We start from the raw sequence: 19,402 nt of genomic DNA on the forward strand, positions 1-19,402 counted from the left end.
GTTACAAATGCGGGGATGGTTAAATAAGGGCTGCAGTTTTGGATTTCGACCTCAACTCGGGCACGGGTCGCCGGCCCTGCACAAGCATCTTCGCTCCGCGTTGCGGGGATCCGTTTTATGTTTACACTCCGTGTCCTAATTGAACAGAAATAGATATATTCCTCAGAGTAATGAGACTAATGTGAGTGAACGTAGGTCACTGGAAATAATTCTTCTATCAACCATATGGACTGTAAGAACGTTGGTTCCAGCACTGGTAAATATATATGCAATATTCATGTTCCTTTCTCTGCTTTTATGAGAAATAGGATAAATACTGCTATGAACAGGTTGAATTTACTCTTTTTTTACAGCAGAGTGCAGGACCATAGACTTTGACTCCATCCTGTATATGTATGTTCATCTTTCTTTCATAAGCATTGCACCATAATAGGAGTATCAGTCAGTGACCTGTCATCCTCTCAGGGCAGCACAGAGACTTCCAGATCATTCCATTTGTAATTTAAACTAGAGCTCACATATCACGCACACATGAACTCTGTCTTGACAATTACATATGCATAATTTCACAGTATAAACTCTTAAAATGCTATACCATCCCTCAAATACATAAAGTCAGGCATAAAATTAGGAATTTTAAAGCACTGTTCATTCTTCACTCATATTCAGCCAATTGCTTTCACAGCACTGCAGTGTTGACACCAGTTTTTTTTTTTTTTTCAATGTATGTTGTATGTTATTTAAATGTAAATGAAATCAATTAAGAAGAGTCTCACGGGTAGTTTTCTTAGAATCCCCACCACAGTCATCCTCACCATCCCCTGTCTTATCACAGTTCCTTCTTCTGTATTCCTAAGGACTTTTTCAAAGTGTTGTGGGAGGTGGGCAGCAGCAGCACAGGTGACCGCCACGAGTTTGCAGCATTTATTGTGGCAGCGCGGTGTGTCAGGCCCTCCAAGGTGGACTTTGATGAAGCATAGGACTACTCTGGGAGCAGCGTGTGTCCGGGATCGAGCAGAGGTAGGTTTCAACATGTGTGACACAAAGAGAAACATACCTGGTGCGGTTAGCCTCCAGACATCTGGCACTAATTGGGTGGGGAGGTGTTTCTGAGATCTCGGGGCCTGTATCATAAATTGCAGATATGGGCTTCAGACATTTGCGGTTTATGGCGTAGTTTAGTGTTTCTTTTCTCCATTTTTGAACTATAGTGGAAGTGTAATAGACTGAGAAAAAATTAATATACAAAGAAATTTTACATCATTAAATAATAATAATAATTGCAGGCTAACAGTTAATAACTAATCAAATTACTCCTTCCCTTGTTTTTGGATACACCATGAACTACATGTAAATAGTGTAAGTACTGTAAATGAACATGCATTTTTAAACTGAGTGGCAGTTTTTTTCAAGGATGAGGTGTGAAGTCTCAATACTTTTGGATTTATATTAAAAAGACCATAGTCCTTTGTTGCTCATTTAGTGTGTAGTCTTGGCAGGCAGTTGTACAATTTTGACTTTTTAGCAGACAGTGAAAAGACATCAGGAACAAAACAAGTCGTATGCTGTTGCACTACATTAAAGCTATCAATATATAAGTACAGCAAAGAAAGTCTGACTTGGAATAAATTATAGTGTTATACATCCTGACTTATAGGTAACTACAAGAAGCCAATTAAAAAAAAAAAGAAAAACACTTCCGTAGCTCTATTAAGTACTGCAAAACATTTATACATCAGTCTGGTCAGCAAGAGATGTGAGGAGTTTACACAAACGACCAGATTATGAAAAAGTCTTTGTCCAACCACAGCCAACGTTTCTTTGCATGTGAGCTTGATTAAATTTAGAGCTGCATGATGAACTGGTTCAAAACCACTAGGGAGGGGAAGGGTCTGGGCTCTGGCTAAGGCTGATACAAGTACACTCAGTGTAGTTGTGGAAGCTACATGGGAATGACAAGAGAGGCAGGTTCCTCAGGGGTCAAAGGTCACCCAGAAAAATGTTTAAACTTTATAAGTTAATATATCCTGATAGGCCTAATCACAGAGGGGGAGTTTTTGGGGGCCTGTGGTGAAACAGGTCATATGTAAGGGGATCCCAGCAGCTCACTAGCCATGGTACTGAGGAGCCAAACATTTGGAGAGGGTCCCAGAGAAGCAGAGAAGATCGCAGGTGGGGGAGTGAGGAGTCCTGTGGAGTGGGTGTTGCTGGAGGAGGGGTGTTGGGACACAGAGGATGTGGAACTCCAAAGCATTTCCATTTCTTGACGGCTCAGCAGCATCTGATGGAAAATATGATAAGACTCCCGCTGGGCTAATAGGCCCAACAAATGTTGAGGCCTATGAAGTAGATGAAGCGGGATCAAGTAGCAGAGGGCCGCCGCATGGAAATAAGCCAGGCCCGAGACGCCCTAGAGAAGGGCTCAGCGGACAGGCGGGTGACAAAGGCGGTGGACGAGCAGTGCTCGGGGGGGAGCGGGGAAGCCACCTGCAAAGCTGACTCTGTCTTGTAGGATTTGGGTGCTGTGTTGCGGCTGGAGATGAGGCTCCCCTTTGATATCCTTTGGAGATTATGGGGGGGCAGATAAAAGTGCTACATAAACATTCGTCTTGCTGTCTCTCGCCCCACTCACCGCCTCCTTGCATGAGGCCCAGAGACTGGGTGGGGGACGGGAGGGCAGATTCAAACTTTCAGACAGCTGTCAAATATGAAACCGCTGTCAGCAATAGGCCGGTCGGCCTCTAAGGCTGCCCAGCGAACAGTTCTCAGCCTCTGTAATGACCGCTTTCTGAGGCAGACCTGCAGCTCCTGGATTGCCTGCCTAATTTGCTTCCCTCTCCTCCGCACTCTCTGTTAAAACATCGGGTGGGTGTTATGTTTCACTTTATAAGGCCTATTGATTTACATCTTGCTGTGATCTATAATGCTTTTGTCCTCTCTAAAGTGTTCCGCCTGTACAGAGGTATGAAGTGAGCCGATTTCATCAAAATGATCCTTGTTCAAAGGATGATCGAGTTGTGCTTAGTGTGTGTGTGTGTGTGTGTGTGTGTCTATGTGTGTGTGTGTGTGTTGTGTTACAAAAATGTATAATAATAATATTATATTCTCACATTGCGATGTGGACAAAATCCCTTGCTAGAAGTAATAATTGTGGGGTACCTTTACATTTTAAAGATAACATAAGTAATCCAATAATGTTCTCACTGTCCAGGCTTTTACAATTTTATCTGATGAGAATGTGGTGTATTTTTATACTGGTGACACATATTGGCCAGGACTCTGAGTATTACAAAACAACGGCATGATTTTTATTATCTAAAAATCGACTCAGCCACTTGCAAATATGTCAAAAGTGTCACTAGTCAACACTGAAGTATGTAGACGTAAAGGGAAGCTGACATTTGTGGCAGGCAGATCAAATTAGAGTTTTTCTGCCGCCACAGTGGCGCTCGGGGTGCCAGGCGAAAGCCAGTGTCACCAAAAATGAATGCGCACACCGCATTTTTCTGCGGTAGGGCCCCTCAGTTGCGCGTGGTTATTATTAGGCGAGGAATATCAAGGGCCGTCAAAACCGAAAACGACAGCGATACAAGCTGGGAATTTCAAAACGAATCAATGGCTTCGTGCCATGGGGATATCTATAACACGCACAGGCAATGAGGGACTGGGGACAATTCCACTGCATCATTAAGTTTGCCTGTGTAGCCAACACCGAACTAACCAAATGCTGCAAAATTAAAAGTTGGAGACATTTAATCAATGTCCACACTGCTCACTATGGGGGTAATATCGATATCATCTGCGATAACCCCCATCATACCTCTTTAAATTATGCCTTTAGCTTCCCTATTTTAATCTTCTTATCCCTGTGACCATGCCGTGCTTTTTAGATATTGAGCGAAAACCGAGAACTTTTGCACCATGGAAACCTGCAGTTTGGAGCCTTTATAAGAGATGAGATGAGGCACATTTGATGTTGCTTGCTTGATAACAAACGTTTTCATGTAATGATTGTCCCTTCAAGTGATGAATTTATTTGACAAAGGGTTCCAAAGAAATACAAGGTTATCTGAAATATTGTTTGGAAAAAAATTTTTTATACATTTTTACCCAGTTTTATAATCATTACCAACATGAAGCATCTGTTGCAACTCCAAGGCCAAATGCCAATGAGTACATCTATATGGTAGCAAATATTCTATAACACACACACACACACACATATATATATATATATATATATTATATTATATATATTGGGGGTGAGGGGGTGCGGTGGCGCAGTGGGTTGGACCGCAGTCCTGCTGTCCGGTGGGTCTGGGGTTTGAGTCCCGCTTGGGGTACCTTGCGACGGACTGGCGTCCCGTCCTGGGTGTGTCCCCTTCCCCCTCAGGCCTTACGCCCTGTGTTGCCGGGTAGGCTCCGGTTCCCCGTGACCCTGTATGGGACAAGCGGTTCTGAAAGTGTGTGTGTGTGTGTGTATTGGGGGTGCGGTGGCACAGTGGGTTGGACCAGGTCCTGCTCTCCAGTGGGTCTGGGGTTCGAATCCTGCTTGGGGTGCCGTCCTGGGTGTGTCCCCTCCCCCTCCGGCCTTACGCCCTGTGTTACCGGGTAGGCTCCGCGACCCCATATGGGACAAGCGGTTCAGAAATATTATATATATATATATATATACACTATTTATATAGAGAGAATATATTTTGCAAGACCTAGCCACAGTATGTTGCGTTGAACTTAGAAAACCTGCAGTACCAGTCACTAAGTATATGCAGAGCTTTGGCTATGCTGTTTAATAGACATTTATCTTTCATATAGGCACTGGGGAAGACTGGTTGGCAGCATTGCGCATTGTCACTGAAGCGACAGTCATGGCCTGTGGCTTGTGGTTGGATTCTGTTCACTGTCAGTCGTGGGAACTCGCAGCAGATGTTCATCAACACTGTCATTATGAAAAAGCCTGTGAGGTCACACGGCTTCTGCCTCGTGCACTCAGCACCACAAATTACATTACTTGCTTGTCGAGACAAACTTTTACATATGCTGACAAGTAAATAAATAAATAAATAAACTGTCTACACGGGAATGCAGAGCGATATGGTCTTGCACCTTATTTCTTTTTAATATGCTGGGGAAATGTACAGATTTTGAAAAGCACTGCATAGTTGTCTGAAGAGACATATTTTTTCTTCTAATTAGGAAATTTTAATTTTCTGATATCTAAAACGTTTTGGCTAGATATGGAATTGTGGATGTTGTGAACTTTGAAGAACCCAGAATCAAGCAGGGAACATTAATTGAAGTCACTGATCAGATAATTATAATAATCTTTGTATGGATAGAAATAGGAGGAGGGGGATTTTGGGGCAGATAAAGAAGAAAGAGCAAAGTATACATTTCCCACACAAATTGTAAGAAAGGGAAGCAAAATCAAATATTTGACAAGCTGTGAGCCAAATTTATTAAGGATCACAGGAAGTGAGCATTGTGTGGTTTTTGTAACCTTTTGTTCAAAGTGTTCGACTGTCAAGTTTAAAGCTACTGCATGATCAAGCCATCATTAAAACTCGAAATCTTATCTCAAGAGCTCGGCCCATGTCTGCCTGAGAATTAAAGTGCCCTGTACATACAAAAACAGTTACCTGGAACAGCAATAACCTTTCTTATTGCTTCCACCCCTGAAAAGTATTAATGAACTGAGACAGGAAGTTAATATTATTTTTTCATGTGTGTAGATTTTATTAATGTAAAACCTCCTGCAGTTACCATTTAAGTAAAGGCAGTTTTTTTATTATTTCTTTTATTTATTTATCTTTTAGGAGTAGTTTGCTTGATACTACTTAACTGATGAAGTCCACATCAGAAATTCAAAGGGGCAAATCCTGGTAGCCCGTTGTTTCAATTGGTTGAAAGCATCCGAGTTCTTGGAAAAAGAAAATACACACAGGCATCGCTCAGCCTTAACTCTTTTGAATTGCTGAGTTGTCATGTGCGATGAAGTGGGTCTGTTCAGGTTTGAACCGGGGTTGTCACCACCAGGTGGGCACGGTCACACCTGATAACAAGGGCATCCGCCAGCCAAGCACTCCTTCACTGGGCGACCCATGCTGAGCCTCTGGCCTTTAACGTGCCTGTAGGCTGTGAACTTGCCCTTCATTACCTCCTTTGAGCGCTACTGATGTTCTTTCTAGCAGATTTATGATCTTTAAAAGCCCTCAAACAATTATGTATAAGTTGAGCATGCACAAGGTGTGTATATATAAGTTAATAAAATAAGGAGATGTCTTGTATCCAAAATTTCTCCAGTAAAGAGGGTAGAGGGAAATGCGCCAAGGCCTCTAGCTGCAATGCAGACGTCTATAACCACCTGGTACTGCTCTTCCCGGTTGCTCTTCATGCACCACAGGATGCAGGGGAAATGGGCCAACGCTTCAGCAATTCGCATTTCACAAAGACAAATGACATTTCATAACTGCCATCTTTTAGCGTTATCACATGGAATGTCATTACAGTGTCGTCTATATAAAAACACACATCCAAAATGTTCATTAATGCACACAACGTAATGTTTCTTCGTAGAGCTCACAGAAAAGTTAACTAAAATTAAACTAAAACTAAAATTAAACTGAAATGACTCAACTGGTCAGTGACATGGAAAAGAATGCAAAGGATGTTTGGAGGAAAGATATTTCCAGCTATAAGCATAGCCATCTACTTGCTGAAATCTGCTATTTCTGTTATATTTTCTCTCTCCGATGGGACCGGCATCAGCTTGTGAAGATTCAAAAGCGCCTGTTATTTTCCTCAAATAAGTACAGATATTCTATTGGTAAAGAAACATCTATAATCACTGCCGTGAGCTGTTTTTGTGTTACTTTCTATGAGGTATACTGTGTAATAGTAATCATAAAATAATCAAAAAAGCTTTCAAGAAATGAATACAGATGAAATGGAATCAAAAAACAAATGTGACTGAATACGCAAAAAGTAGAAGTTTTACTTTAAGTAAATAACATCATTATTATCATATATTTTTAAATATTATTTTTGTAGAATGTAAATCTGACCATTATTGGCTAGGTACTATAGGGTATGGAAAAGTTGATATATGAACTGTATGCATTACGTTTAGCTTAATGCACATCTAAATGTGAAATTTAAGGAAATGCATAAGTAAAATATAAAATAAAGAAAAATCTGCATACAGCAGTATGTAGTATGTTTTAGTTATTCCGTTGATTTAATGGATCATTTACTTGTCAGTTGCGATGGATTGGCATCCCATTCAAGGTGTACCCTGTCTCATGCCCTGTGCTTTCATGATAGACCCCAGACCACTAAGACTTTGCACTGGAGCTCCGTTATTGAAAATGGATCAATGGATGTATGAATTAACTTTTTTTTTAAGCTGTTACATTGTTAAAGTTTCAACCAAAAACTGTGCTGTAAAGTATTACGACTAAAGAATCTGGAGAAGTAACAGATTTTCCATCTTGTTGGGCTATGAATGTTATAGCTAAAAAAGTACAAAATTAGAACTTTATTGTACTTGTTTTTTCAGGAATCTATGACTTGACTCTTTAATAACATCTGTTGAATTCTGATAATTTTCTGGGTGGGCTGTCATTTGCACATATCCCCAGTCCCTCAAGAGTAGTTAGAAATCAGTAGTAGACATATATATAATGCCTTTTTATACATCTGATGTATTGAACATAATGCTCGGCCTTCATAAATAGGCAGAAAATGTACTGTACATATAAAGCAAACATTTACCTGATATACAGTTCAGAGTCATGTTGAGATGTATCTGTCATGTTTGGATTCAAATGGACTTACAGGGCCAATTTCAGGTGGAGATCTGCATAAAGATTAAATATCACATTCCCTGTTGATAAATACAACTTTTAAATATAGCTTTTATAAGGATCCCTGCATGAATATTTGATTGATTTGTGGGTTTATTGTGCCCGAGTCATTTTTACGAGAAAGAATCTTTCTTGGAAGTGACACAACTCATTTCCTCATGTAGGGCCGCAGATGGAGGAGCTCGGCTGGAGTCGAGGCACACGCGGCGCATTCGTGTGATGCAGGGCAACGTATTAAACTCAGGGGGGTGAAAGCGCAGGAAAAACTGCGACAGCAGCAGCATATGTCAGAGCTGCAGAAATCTTTTTTTTTTTATTCATTTGCCCGGGTTGCCGGCAGCTGTTTTGAGGGTGAGGCGGAGAGAGTTTATCTGAGAGGGAAGATTACTCTGTATCTAACACATAAATCAAAATGGTTCTTTGGAAAGCCCTCTTGGAAGGGCAATGCATTTTAACATTTGATGAGAAATTAAATCAGTTTTTTGCTTATTCTTACTGTGTTTTTTAACAATGTGTAGCATAATTTCCTAATTGTGTAATAAATGATAAAAGACCTACCGTACTCTTAACCTGAGAGATTAAAAAATGTTTTATGACATCATGGAAGAAACACTTGATGAAAAAATTCTTCTTCATTTCCACAAAAGTACTGCTAAAAGTTTAATTTCCAGCTGTTTATAGGGAGTTTTTGCCAAGCTTCCTTTCTTCTTGTATTTTTTTAAATCCACTTGATACTGAAAATTCATCCATACGAATTGAAAAATGAAGTCTGTCTGATGTTTTAAGGGTTTGGAAAAAAAGAATATATACATACACTCCACTCAAAAATCTGAAAAAAACAAAGCACTTTTTCCTTTTTTTTCCCTGATGTATCTTTTAAATGTGCCATAATGTCTTTTTTTCTATGCTTTGGACTTGGAAAGACAGAGTAGCATTATATTTTGTTTATTCATAGCTGTCACTCCCATTTTTCCTTTCACACTTGATCTTGCCTTTTTCTTGTTCAACTTTGCATACTATTGTAGGGAAGGATGTGCTCTATCAATTCATGTAAATCCTATTTTTGCAGTCTTGTGTCAAAGAGACTGACACAGATTCCATGATGTATTTCTTAGATCGTGCAATACTTTTCTAACGCAGAACAATGTTGATCTTTCACCAGGAAAATATGTAGTGGTAAACAAATGCACATCTTCACTTTTCAGCAGTTTTCAGTACAGCAGTGTAATGATGTTTCAGTAGTCAGTTTCATTATATAGAAGAGCTGTTTCATTTATTTACTCAGCACTTTACCAAAGTAATGTACAATATTAGGTTTGTATACTAAGTTACTTCTAGTGATTTTACCTTTTATGCACCTTGGTAATTCTTAGGGATAGGAATTCAGGGTAATATTCTTGATGACGTGTACTACAGAAAGACTGGGGATTTGAACCTGGATTCTTCTGTTAAAAGCCTTTAACCACTATGCTATCACTAAAGATTTTTGTTCAACTGTTTTTTAATTACATTAACAGTTTTAGCTTTTAAAAATCATTGCTTCATTATCTAAGGATAGTTGTGAGCTTATGAATCTCACTTTTTGCAGGTTCTACTTTCTGCTGTTTCATTTTGTGCTGAATGTATTCAGAGCCTGATTAAGTCACACAAATCACCTTATAAACGTGACTCCCGGTATCTGAAACATATTTTATACTGTTAGTACACTATATTGTGTTGAATAAAGAGCTCTGCAAATATATAGTTAATGTGTGACCTGCTGTATGGATTAGTAACATGCCTTCTTCCAAGTAGCACTTTATACTTCTGCTCTTGGACTTTGTGGGACCGCATGCCAAAAGTCTGGAGGCCACTGTTAGTTGTTTTGGCACAGGCTGGAAAGCTGATGCTTTGCTGCTCAGATCACTGCCTCTGCACAAAGTGATTGCGTCATGAGAAGATACGGCCACAGAGTTCACCCCCTCTAGGTTCAGTGTTTACGGAACTGTAAGATGTCACGTCACATGGATCCCTTACACGGTGTACACTTATATAGACATTCATAAATGAAGAAATTCAGATCAAATCCCTGGGGAAATATACTATGAATAACCTGATAAATTCAGCATGATGCTATAATTAATAACATAGCCAATCCTGTCCAGTTCCTAAGGTTTTGTCAACAACACGTTTTGGTTTGCATAACTGCTTTCTTTGTGACTGGTGTGTCACTTAGAGGATGGTTCACTCCAGGTGTAAACAATGTCGTACTCCTCTCCTTTCTCTGTCACTGTGTCCCATTCTGCCTGCAAGAGGGTGTCGTTGATAGACTCCCTGAAGAGAAGCCCAACTGTTCTGGAGTGGGAGGGGTGGTGGGACGGGGCGGGTTAATTCCCTGTCGATGGAGGAGGAGACACCATGGGGAAACCCAACCCCGGCAATCTCCCAGGGCTATTTGTCAGCACATAGCCATGCCAGATGCAAAGTATGCAGACATCGACTGCACTTATATCTCCGTGCCGGCTTCCCCTGTGCCAGCAACCCTGTTGGCAGGCTACCAGTCGTACAAGATGAGCTTTGGTATTGGGTGCAGAGAGTAGTGGGAGCAAAGGGTAGAAAGAGGGTGGCGAGGGTTACCTGTGTCCAATTGCATGACAAATAAAGCCTTTAAGGAGCCCGGTTGTTTATTTCTGCCCCCACAGAAATCATAAACACCCACCGTGAGGGCCAAAAGCACTAGCAGCACTGCAGTAAATTCCAGCACTTTGCCCGCCATTCCTGGCTGCCCAGTAAAAGTCACTGCGGCTGATCCCTGTATAAATTTCGCCAAAAACAATCCTGCTCAGAAGATGGTATCATATTCGTGCACCACGGGGGTTCAGCAGGGGGCTATAAATCTAAATCTAACATGTGAAAAATCTTCACATGAAGATCTGGGCTAAGAGGACCGTGACCCCTTCGCCAGAACAATGGGCCTTCATGGGCTTCGCAGCTTAGCAGACGGCCAGGAATTCTGGTTGGAAGTGATAGCTACTGTCTATATAATATTTAGGGGCCTATTCATGGAGCAACTGGCAGGAAATAAAAGGGCTTCCTCCGCCTGCATCTGCCGGAGAAGGATGTGGCCCTGCGCCGGCTCCGCCTCCTCTGACTCTTTGCAAATAGCACAACATAGGAGACAGTTGTTTCTGGCTGCCCTGCTGCCTGTCATGGCTGTCAAGTGAAATCCCATGAATTATTGCTCTTCCAGATGTAAGAGATTTCTAAGCTGCCTTGAACAGCCTGTGGTTTGTGGTGTTAGGCAGAGAGGGGGAGTGAATGAGAGACAGAGGGAGAACAAGAGTTGAGGCAGGGAACCAGGACTATACTTTGTCTCATCAAAACAGCCACAGTCCATCTCTTTCTTTTATTTAGACTGCTGTTTTTTTCTCTCCCTCTTCCCTTTTGTCATTTGTCTTTTTTAAACGTATGTGCACGGCAATTAGAAAGACCAGTAAAGAACATGGCAGACATCCTGAAAACAGAAGGAAACATTCGCATTACACGTAAATCATCCCAGCTAGGCTTTCGCTGTTTGACTTCAACGCACTTTTCTACCAAAATTGCTTCCTTTTGCTCTTTGCTTATCTTTAGCGTGATCTAAACACAACAGGATATGAAAAAGTAAAGTTGCTTTGCGAATTTGAAGAAGTAATGAGTCAAGGCATACAATAGTAATTACAATGGATGTGGCGGAACAGACTTTGTCCATTTGGCTATTAGGCTCGTATAGGATGACTCTAAAAATATTTTATTGGTTCTAGAGATTCCAAAATGCAAAGTATTCCCACCATTCCACTGTTAGTGATTTAGCCAGCCAATGGATCATATTAAGAGTTTGTAATAGGAAATTTTAGTGGGAATTATAAAAGCATTAAGTTTGCTGATGTATCAGTTTAAAAATCAATATCTGAAACCCAATCTTCCACACTTTAGCCAGGCTCTGCCTTGTGGATATGTTTCTTTCTTTCTCTTAAATGGTAATTTAATTTGCAGTCACTAAAACCTCTCCTGTAATTACTGATTGGGAGAACCGGAGCTGAATGCATTAAAACAGTTATTAGATATTTTCACTCCCTTTGATCACAGCCAAGTACAAACCACCTGGAGATTATTATTTCAAATGCCATTGGTGACTCAAGCTGACAATGTTTCACCCAAAAGGGGCTTTCTTTAATAGCGCTCTCAATTACTAGATTAACCCTGTTCCATTCCAATGTCAAATCGTTGTACATCAACTTCTCCTTTTTTTTTTTAAAATGAAATTAACAAAATTATATTAATTAAGCGCTCAGAAGTATAGGTTTCTCTCAAACACATGGCAGTGATTGATATGAAAGACTGTGTCTTAGGTAACACAGCAACAATCCCGAAGCCATAATTGCTTCAATTCAGGCCTTGATTTTTTTTCTTCTTTCCTCGTCTAACCAAGCCCATCTAATGAAATGCAAGGTAATGTAGTGAGTACCAGATGTAAGGGTGTGCTCGACAGCGCTACATTGCCTTCTTGCTTTTCTGCAGGGTGACCGGCAGAGCCTGCAGGGATGCCAGACTCAAGCAGTCATGACTCGTGCAGTCAGAGAAACGCCAGATTTGTTCAAGGGACAAGGGGGGCATGTGTTTTTATTATAGACATGTATATATGAGTTTTTTTTTCTGTTTAAAACATTACCTTTTTCATGTCTCATTTTCTGATCAAATACTTGTGCTGCAACTGCCAGAACATAGTTTAAAAAAATTAAAGAGAAAACACATTTCTAGTTGGTTTCATCAGACCTACTTTTTAATGAGCTGTCTAGCATTCACAGCCCCTGCTCTGAACTGATGGTGAAGAACCTCCATTGTAATTTAATACCTGGCAGCTCTTTACAAAAGAAGGGGCAAACCCAACATGATACTGCTTTTCTTCAGTTAAGAAATTATGTAGCTCTCTGAATTTTTTTGTCCCATTAGCATTCCAATGGTATCATTAACTTTAAAGCACTATTTGCTCTGCTTTTAACGTGAAATCAGAGCTTTGAGGATGGCCAGAGGATGGAAGGAGAAGCAGATGGTTTCAAGTTGCGTTTCAAAACATCTTCTCTCCAGTGCTGTTTTCAGATAAATCAGATGTCTCATAATGAAGGGAATAACAGCGGTCTGCATCTTTTAGATTGCTCCAGAAAGCATTGCTATTATTTCAAAGTTACTAAGGGGCTTGCACAGTTGGAGTTTATAAATAGGGAAAATTATTCAGTCACAGAGTAAGATTGGAAATTATGATATTACTGAGTAAACATTTACTCAATGTATGTGGAATGCACTTAGAATATGCAGGTATTTGAAAAAATAAATCAGAGTTTGTACTGATAACTGAGGCATAATCTTGGAATCTTTCTTCTACTGGTAAATGTTGACTCAAACAGAGTTACTAAGTTCTATTAAACTATGTTTAACTCTGGCCCAGCTGACAAAAGTGCTAAGACACAATATAACAATTCACAGAACATAAACATTTGAAACTACACATTAATGGTATACTGGGGTGTGGTGGTGTGATGGATTCAGCCAGCATCCCCCATGTGGTGGGTCTGGGGTTCAAGCCCTGCTTGGGGTGCCTTGCAATGGACTATTGCTCTGTCCTGGCTGTGTGAATCCCCTCCTCCTTTGGTTTTGCACCATGTGTGGCTGGGTAAGGCTCCGGCTTGCCGCGACCCCACTCGGGACAAGCGGTTGTTGACTTTAAATAGATGGCTGTTGATTATATAATGTACATACTTTTTACAAAACATTTTCCATGCATAAAATGGTAAATTGAAATATTTATAAAAAGCCACCATCACTTCTGAAATACAAGGTCTTATTTCGGTATACATTTTGCTTTCTAAATATTTCCTGTAACCTGTTGCTGAGACTCTTGATGAGTTTGAACACAATTAGCAGACCATTGTGACATCTTAATTGTCGCAATGTGATCTTTGGACTCACATTGCATCACAGGAGCGCCATTTAGACTGATGCTGCAGATTACTGTCCATTCAGTCTCGTTCGTTAAATGCCACTAACAGGTTAAGGATTATTTAAAAGTGGAATTAACAGTGAACTACGGTCAAAGAATGAGATAAGACATCTGGCACTCTTAATATGTAGATGAAATCAGGAATCATGGCTTGTGCTTCCTCGGTACAATCTCTCTGAATTGTCCTGATAAGAAGTCGTCTGGTCCTTAGCAAAGGTCATGGAATAGAACAAAGAGAGCCTCTTTTTCTAAAGTAAATGTGGACTGAAAGAAATATGGTATATATCATGGTGTTAAAGGACATGGGTTAAAATGAGGCTCAGTCTACAGAGATCGTATGCTCACCCCTTGTTTGCATGGGTTTCCTCCATGTGCTCTGGTTTCCTTCCATAATACAAACACATGTGTTTCAGGTGAAGTGATGGCTCTAAATTGCCCACAGGGTCTGTATGTGTGTGAGTGAATGAATGTGGGTGTTACAGGCTGTGCTATGCGCATGTGTACATAATTGTAAGTAGCTTGGATGTAGGTATGCAACTTTGAAACTCACTTAATCCTACACATCAGTTGAATGCTACTACTAATAATAATTCATAAAATAGCAAAATATGAGTTAAGCAACTTAATATTAAAAGGCCTTTTCCTAAACATGCTTTGACTGGTGCTGGGATTTAGGCGGACTCTAGAAACAGTTAACACTCTCAGTCAGACAGACAGCATGTCCAAGAATCATGGTTTATATTCAGATTTTTATTTTCCATCTGTTTAACTGGAATTATTTTATATTATTGGATTATCTTGTCTGTATGTCTCCTGGAAGGTGGACTCGGCTTGTAGATTTTTTTTAAATGTTGCTTTATGTTCCTTGTGTTATCTGTGTTTGGCCTGTGCTGGGCATTTAATATTACCTATCACTCCACTTTTTATTGAGTCCTATAAAATAGAGAGAATATTTTTGCCAAGCCATGTCTGAAATGTGAAAAAAAAAACAATCCCAATGGGTATTCAGACTGTCTTGTCTGGCTTTTATAGAGTCCAGCAGTGACAGTATCAAATTCTTAAGGTGTTTTTTTTTCAGCGCCTTACACTCTACTTAAAATGCCATGGGCATTTAAATGGCCAGATTATTTGCCTAATAGAATTCACAGGCCTAAACTGACATGGGTCCAGCAGCCGAAACAGGAAACAGGTATGAATAATGCTTTCAGGTTTCAGTGATGTGGGTTTGAAAAGGGAAACAATGAAGGCAGTGAAGTCTGTAAGGGAAACAGTTTGGATACAAAACCTTTGCTCTCTACTCTGTGCCAAGGAAGATACCCCTCACTGTCTTTTCATCCCTGTAAGAACTCCCCTCTCAGAGATACGGTTAAGGACTTTTTTTGGGAGGGGGTAGGATTTTGGCCCTTGTCCTGAAAAAAAAAATCATTTGTATTGCAACTTTAAAGAAATGCAGACAGTTCTCAATTTCTTCATTCTGGCAGTCAGTCATTGTTAAGCTTTTAGTCGATGCTTCCAAATCGTACAGAACTGTGTAATTGCTCTCTGATTACCGAGAAGACACGTACGCACATGTAGACACAGTCTGCAATCTATTGCCATTTAACTGCATGTGCAAGTTTTACATGCAATCATAATTAGCTTTCCTGTGCTTTACCTTAGACCAAAGCGAGTTCTGATTCTGTGATCATCAATGTGACACTCAGATGTGACACAAAAACCTTTGACTATGTAATCAATTTACAGTTCCATTTATCTGTATGCCAAAGTTTTTTTTTGTGTGTGTGGTTTTGGTCTGATTTCCCAACTTTGCTATCCCAAAAGGAAGACTGTGATGAAAAAAGGTTTAGCGATAACTTTAAATAGCATGTTTAAGATTGTACTTGGTACTGTACTTGAAACATGGTAGTACTCTAAAAGGCTTGATTAAATCATCTCAGTTGTGTGATCAGTTTATGTGAATCTGAACTGTATAGTATTAGACCCTGGTTATTCCCTACAAATGCATCAATAGAACTGCTCCTTGCTACTTACAAGACTTGATCAACCGCTACACCCCCACCAGACCTCTTTGCTCTTCTACTTCTACCACTTGGCGGTCCATGGAGGTTCTCTTTTCTGGCTCCGTTGTGGTGGAATGACCTCCCCTTCTCACTCAGAACTGCAAAAACTCTGTCCATATTTAAGAAGGGTCTGAAAACTCACCTCTTCCGGACTCAGTTTGCCCATGATCTCTTAAGCTCATGTAAGGTGTAAATGTTCATGCACCATAACTTTATGATCATGCCCAGATAAGCCTTTACACAGCCGCTACTCCTGTATAGTATGTAAATGTTTGTGTATCTCCAAAAAAAGAAAAAAAAATTAGGAAGGTGATCAGGAATCGTCTGTTCTTAGTTTTATGCACCTACTCGTGCAATGAACATCGGTGCACATAGTGGAAAGAAACAAACTAAGTTTACTTAATAATCACATGTCTGCAACTATGTAACTCTCTCTCCTAATGTAATGCACAAACTGTATTTTCTCTGAGATGTACGTTGCTTTGGAGAAAAGCGCCTGCTAAATGTAAAAATGTAAATGTATATGTATAAAAACTGTTAGAGAACTTGGCATACAGCTGTATCTGACAGCTGTACTACCATTCTTGTCATTATACAGAAATATCACAGCTGCCTCAACACCATTTGCACATTGTTTTTAAAGGCATGCAAATGACAGGTAGCAATTAATCAATTTGCAAACTAAACTCCTGAGCTAATTTCCTCTACTAGTAGTAAGGCTGCCATGTTACATTAAAAAACGACCATTTCTTTAAACCATGATTTCATCATGACACAACCCCGAAAACATTAATACCTTAAATGCACTCTATTCATAGAATATACAAGACTCAGTTTTGTTCTTCCATGCTGTTTTTACATTTTACTGTAATTTATGCGTATTTCCATTAATTATTACTGTTTATTTTGGTTACAAATAATCAAATAATACACTTTTTACTGCATTTTTTTAACCTTCTCTTTACTAAATAATATCTTTCATAATTAGTGCAGGTCCTGTTTTGTTATTTATTTTGTATAAAGGCAAGTCAACATGGAAAACGGGGAAGTACAGTATTCTCCCCGAGTTATCTACTACTCAAATTTTGTGGACTGTCTCCAGGTACAGACCTCTAGAATCATCACGACCATTCAACCCATTAGTGACGGCTCTGTGTTTATATATATGTATGTGTGTATTGTGGGTTTAAAAATCATGCTGAGAAGAAACACCTAACATTTGCACACTTGCAACCACAATATTATTCTTGCCTACCATTTTGCATGTACAACATCATATTTGTTTTGGGAAATCCCATGCTTCATATGTACATATGCTATTGGATTTCTCCACAAAACATATATATTCAAAAGTAGGCACTGCATATTAGCAATATATGCAGAGATGACCTGTTATGTGTTTTTGTAGGTAACAGCCCAGCCCTTTATGGATATCTCCTCAAAGGCAGGCAACTTATAGAAAAGAAGAGATACAGTCCCCCAGGTCTCTGTGGTTTATCTGGAGTCAAGTGACCAAACTTGATTTCATACCAATGCTTGAAGCAATATGAATTGTGCTTGATGTTTTTTTTAGATGTTTTTTTGACCTTGAGGACATTATGGGCCACTGAAAAAAAAATCACTTGCCATATGTGTATTTTATGTTTCCACAGTGCATTACCTTTGCCTTATTTACACTTTATGTACTATAATTTGGCTAAATTTAGGCAATGAAGACACATGGTCATTTGCCTTATAATTTCTTTTATAAAACTATAGACAAAACACATATAAATAAGTGCCCTTTGAATAATGTCAGATCAGAACCTTTTTAGGCATGTAACTGTGTGAAATATCAAATCTAAGCGAATGTGAAAGTCCTTCTCTTGTCTCAGTAAAGCAGGCCAGTAAGCATTCAACATTTCAAAAAGTGCAGCATTCAAAATACCCGAATACATTTTGTGAATCAGAATTTATTATAGACATCAGAATTCACTACAAATAAATTGAAGTATTTCATCTTAAATGCCACAGGGTTTGCAGCATGTGCCTGAGATAGCTGGACCTATTGATTATAGAAGGCAGTCCGCAAAATTTCAAAGAGACGGGTAGTTCTCACCATGTATGCTTCTGAGAATTAATTTGGCTCTCCGTGGAGCTATACCAGAAACACATGTCCGTCTACAGCTCCAGGTAATAAGAGCTCACTCCTCTTCTAATGAAAGGGTACTGTACCGTCCACTGACAGAACCGTAAAAAATCACTCCCCGCAACCCCCTCCCCGCATCGGCCTTCCGTCTCCACCCCTCGACATGAAAACACAGTCAAATTCTGTTTTTTGTGCTCTATCTGACAGAGTTTTTTTTTTTTTTTTGTGCTATGCACTGCATCCCTCACTGGAGTATCTCAACACACAAACAGAGAGCACCATGCTAGATGTTCAAATAATAAGGACCTTGGTTGATTCCATGCAGTTTTCAGATGGTGTATAATGAATAGTGGATGGTGAAAGTTGCCCCATAACTTCCGTAGCCTTGAATCTGTCAGAACATGGTTTTACCAAATGAACAAGGCATTATGAATATGTAATGTTGATGTATTTTATCAAACCTTTCAAAAAGACTCACATCACTGACCATTTTTAAAGGCATTAATTCAGGCCTTTTCCCATATACCTGTTTTTAGACGTTTCATGCAATTAAGTCAATTCTCAGCATGTATACTAGTTAATATAAGAAAATTCATTTTATGACTACATTATCATGGCAATATGTGCAGACATTTAGTTCAGGCTACTAAGTTGTAGCACGTCATTCAGAGAATAAAGCAGTAATGTATTTGTAAGTGTGTTTGTGATCAATAGCCCTGCCTGTACCTAATGTGGGTAAGGGCAAGTGGGGGACACAAGAGACGCTGAGAGAGAGTGAGCAGAAGAGAGCGAGGGTCAAATGTTTCAAAAGTAGATACCACTGAAACCTTAGGCAGGAAAAAGTTTATGTGTTTATGTTACGTCCCAAGTCACACGTGCTACTCCCGACCTCGTAGCTGCCTTTAAGAGACTGAACAGCTGAGTGTCTCCACTCCTTCAACTGCAAAGGGAGACGCACGCAGTCACAGAGGATTATCATTCACACCATTTATGTTTAAGTACTGCAGATATTTATTTTGTGGCTGGCCTGTTTTTTTATGCATTTTTAAGGTAGCATGTGTGCAATTTCTAAATATATTATACTCAGATCATTTTTGTTCTCTTTTACACTGTCAGAAAAATTGCCAATGGCAATATTGATGGATTAAGCCGAAAATATTAATGAATAATACATATGAGACGGTATTCAAAATACAGTAAACCCTCACAATAACAGACTAAAAGGGGGAAGGGTTTCCATTAAAGCCGAGTGTCTGTTAAAGTGCAAATGCGTTTTTTCAAGCTCCAGAACACTTAAAGCTGAAAAAACTACTTTCCTCACAATGTACTCTAC

The 19,402-nt window shown here is 39.7% G+C and overlaps 1 long non-coding RNA gene across 2 annotated transcripts in view; it reads left to right on the forward strand.

Annotated features, from left to right (window-relative positions):
- The window catches only part of LOC108935352 (uncharacterized), a 43,629-nt gene that overhangs the window by 12,769 nt on the left and 11,458 nt on the right, over positions 1-19,402 (forward strand). The window contains exons 3-4 of one of the 2 annotated variants that reach the window (XR_001966197.1): positions 858-1,020; positions 8,030-8,132. This is a non-coding gene — a long non-coding RNA (uncharacterized LOC108935352). Of the gene's footprint in view, positions 1-857; positions 1,021-8,029; positions 8,133-19,402 lie in introns of those variants that run through there. The other variant, XR_001966196.1, reaches the window with a different exon arrangement.

This window comes from Scleropages formosus, chromosome 9 (assembly GCF_900964775.1).
Source record: "Scleropages formosus chromosome 9, fSclFor1.1, whole genome shotgun sequence".
Classification (NCBI taxonomy): domain Eukaryota; kingdom Metazoa; phylum Chordata; class Actinopteri; order Osteoglossiformes; family Osteoglossidae; genus Scleropages; species Scleropages formosus.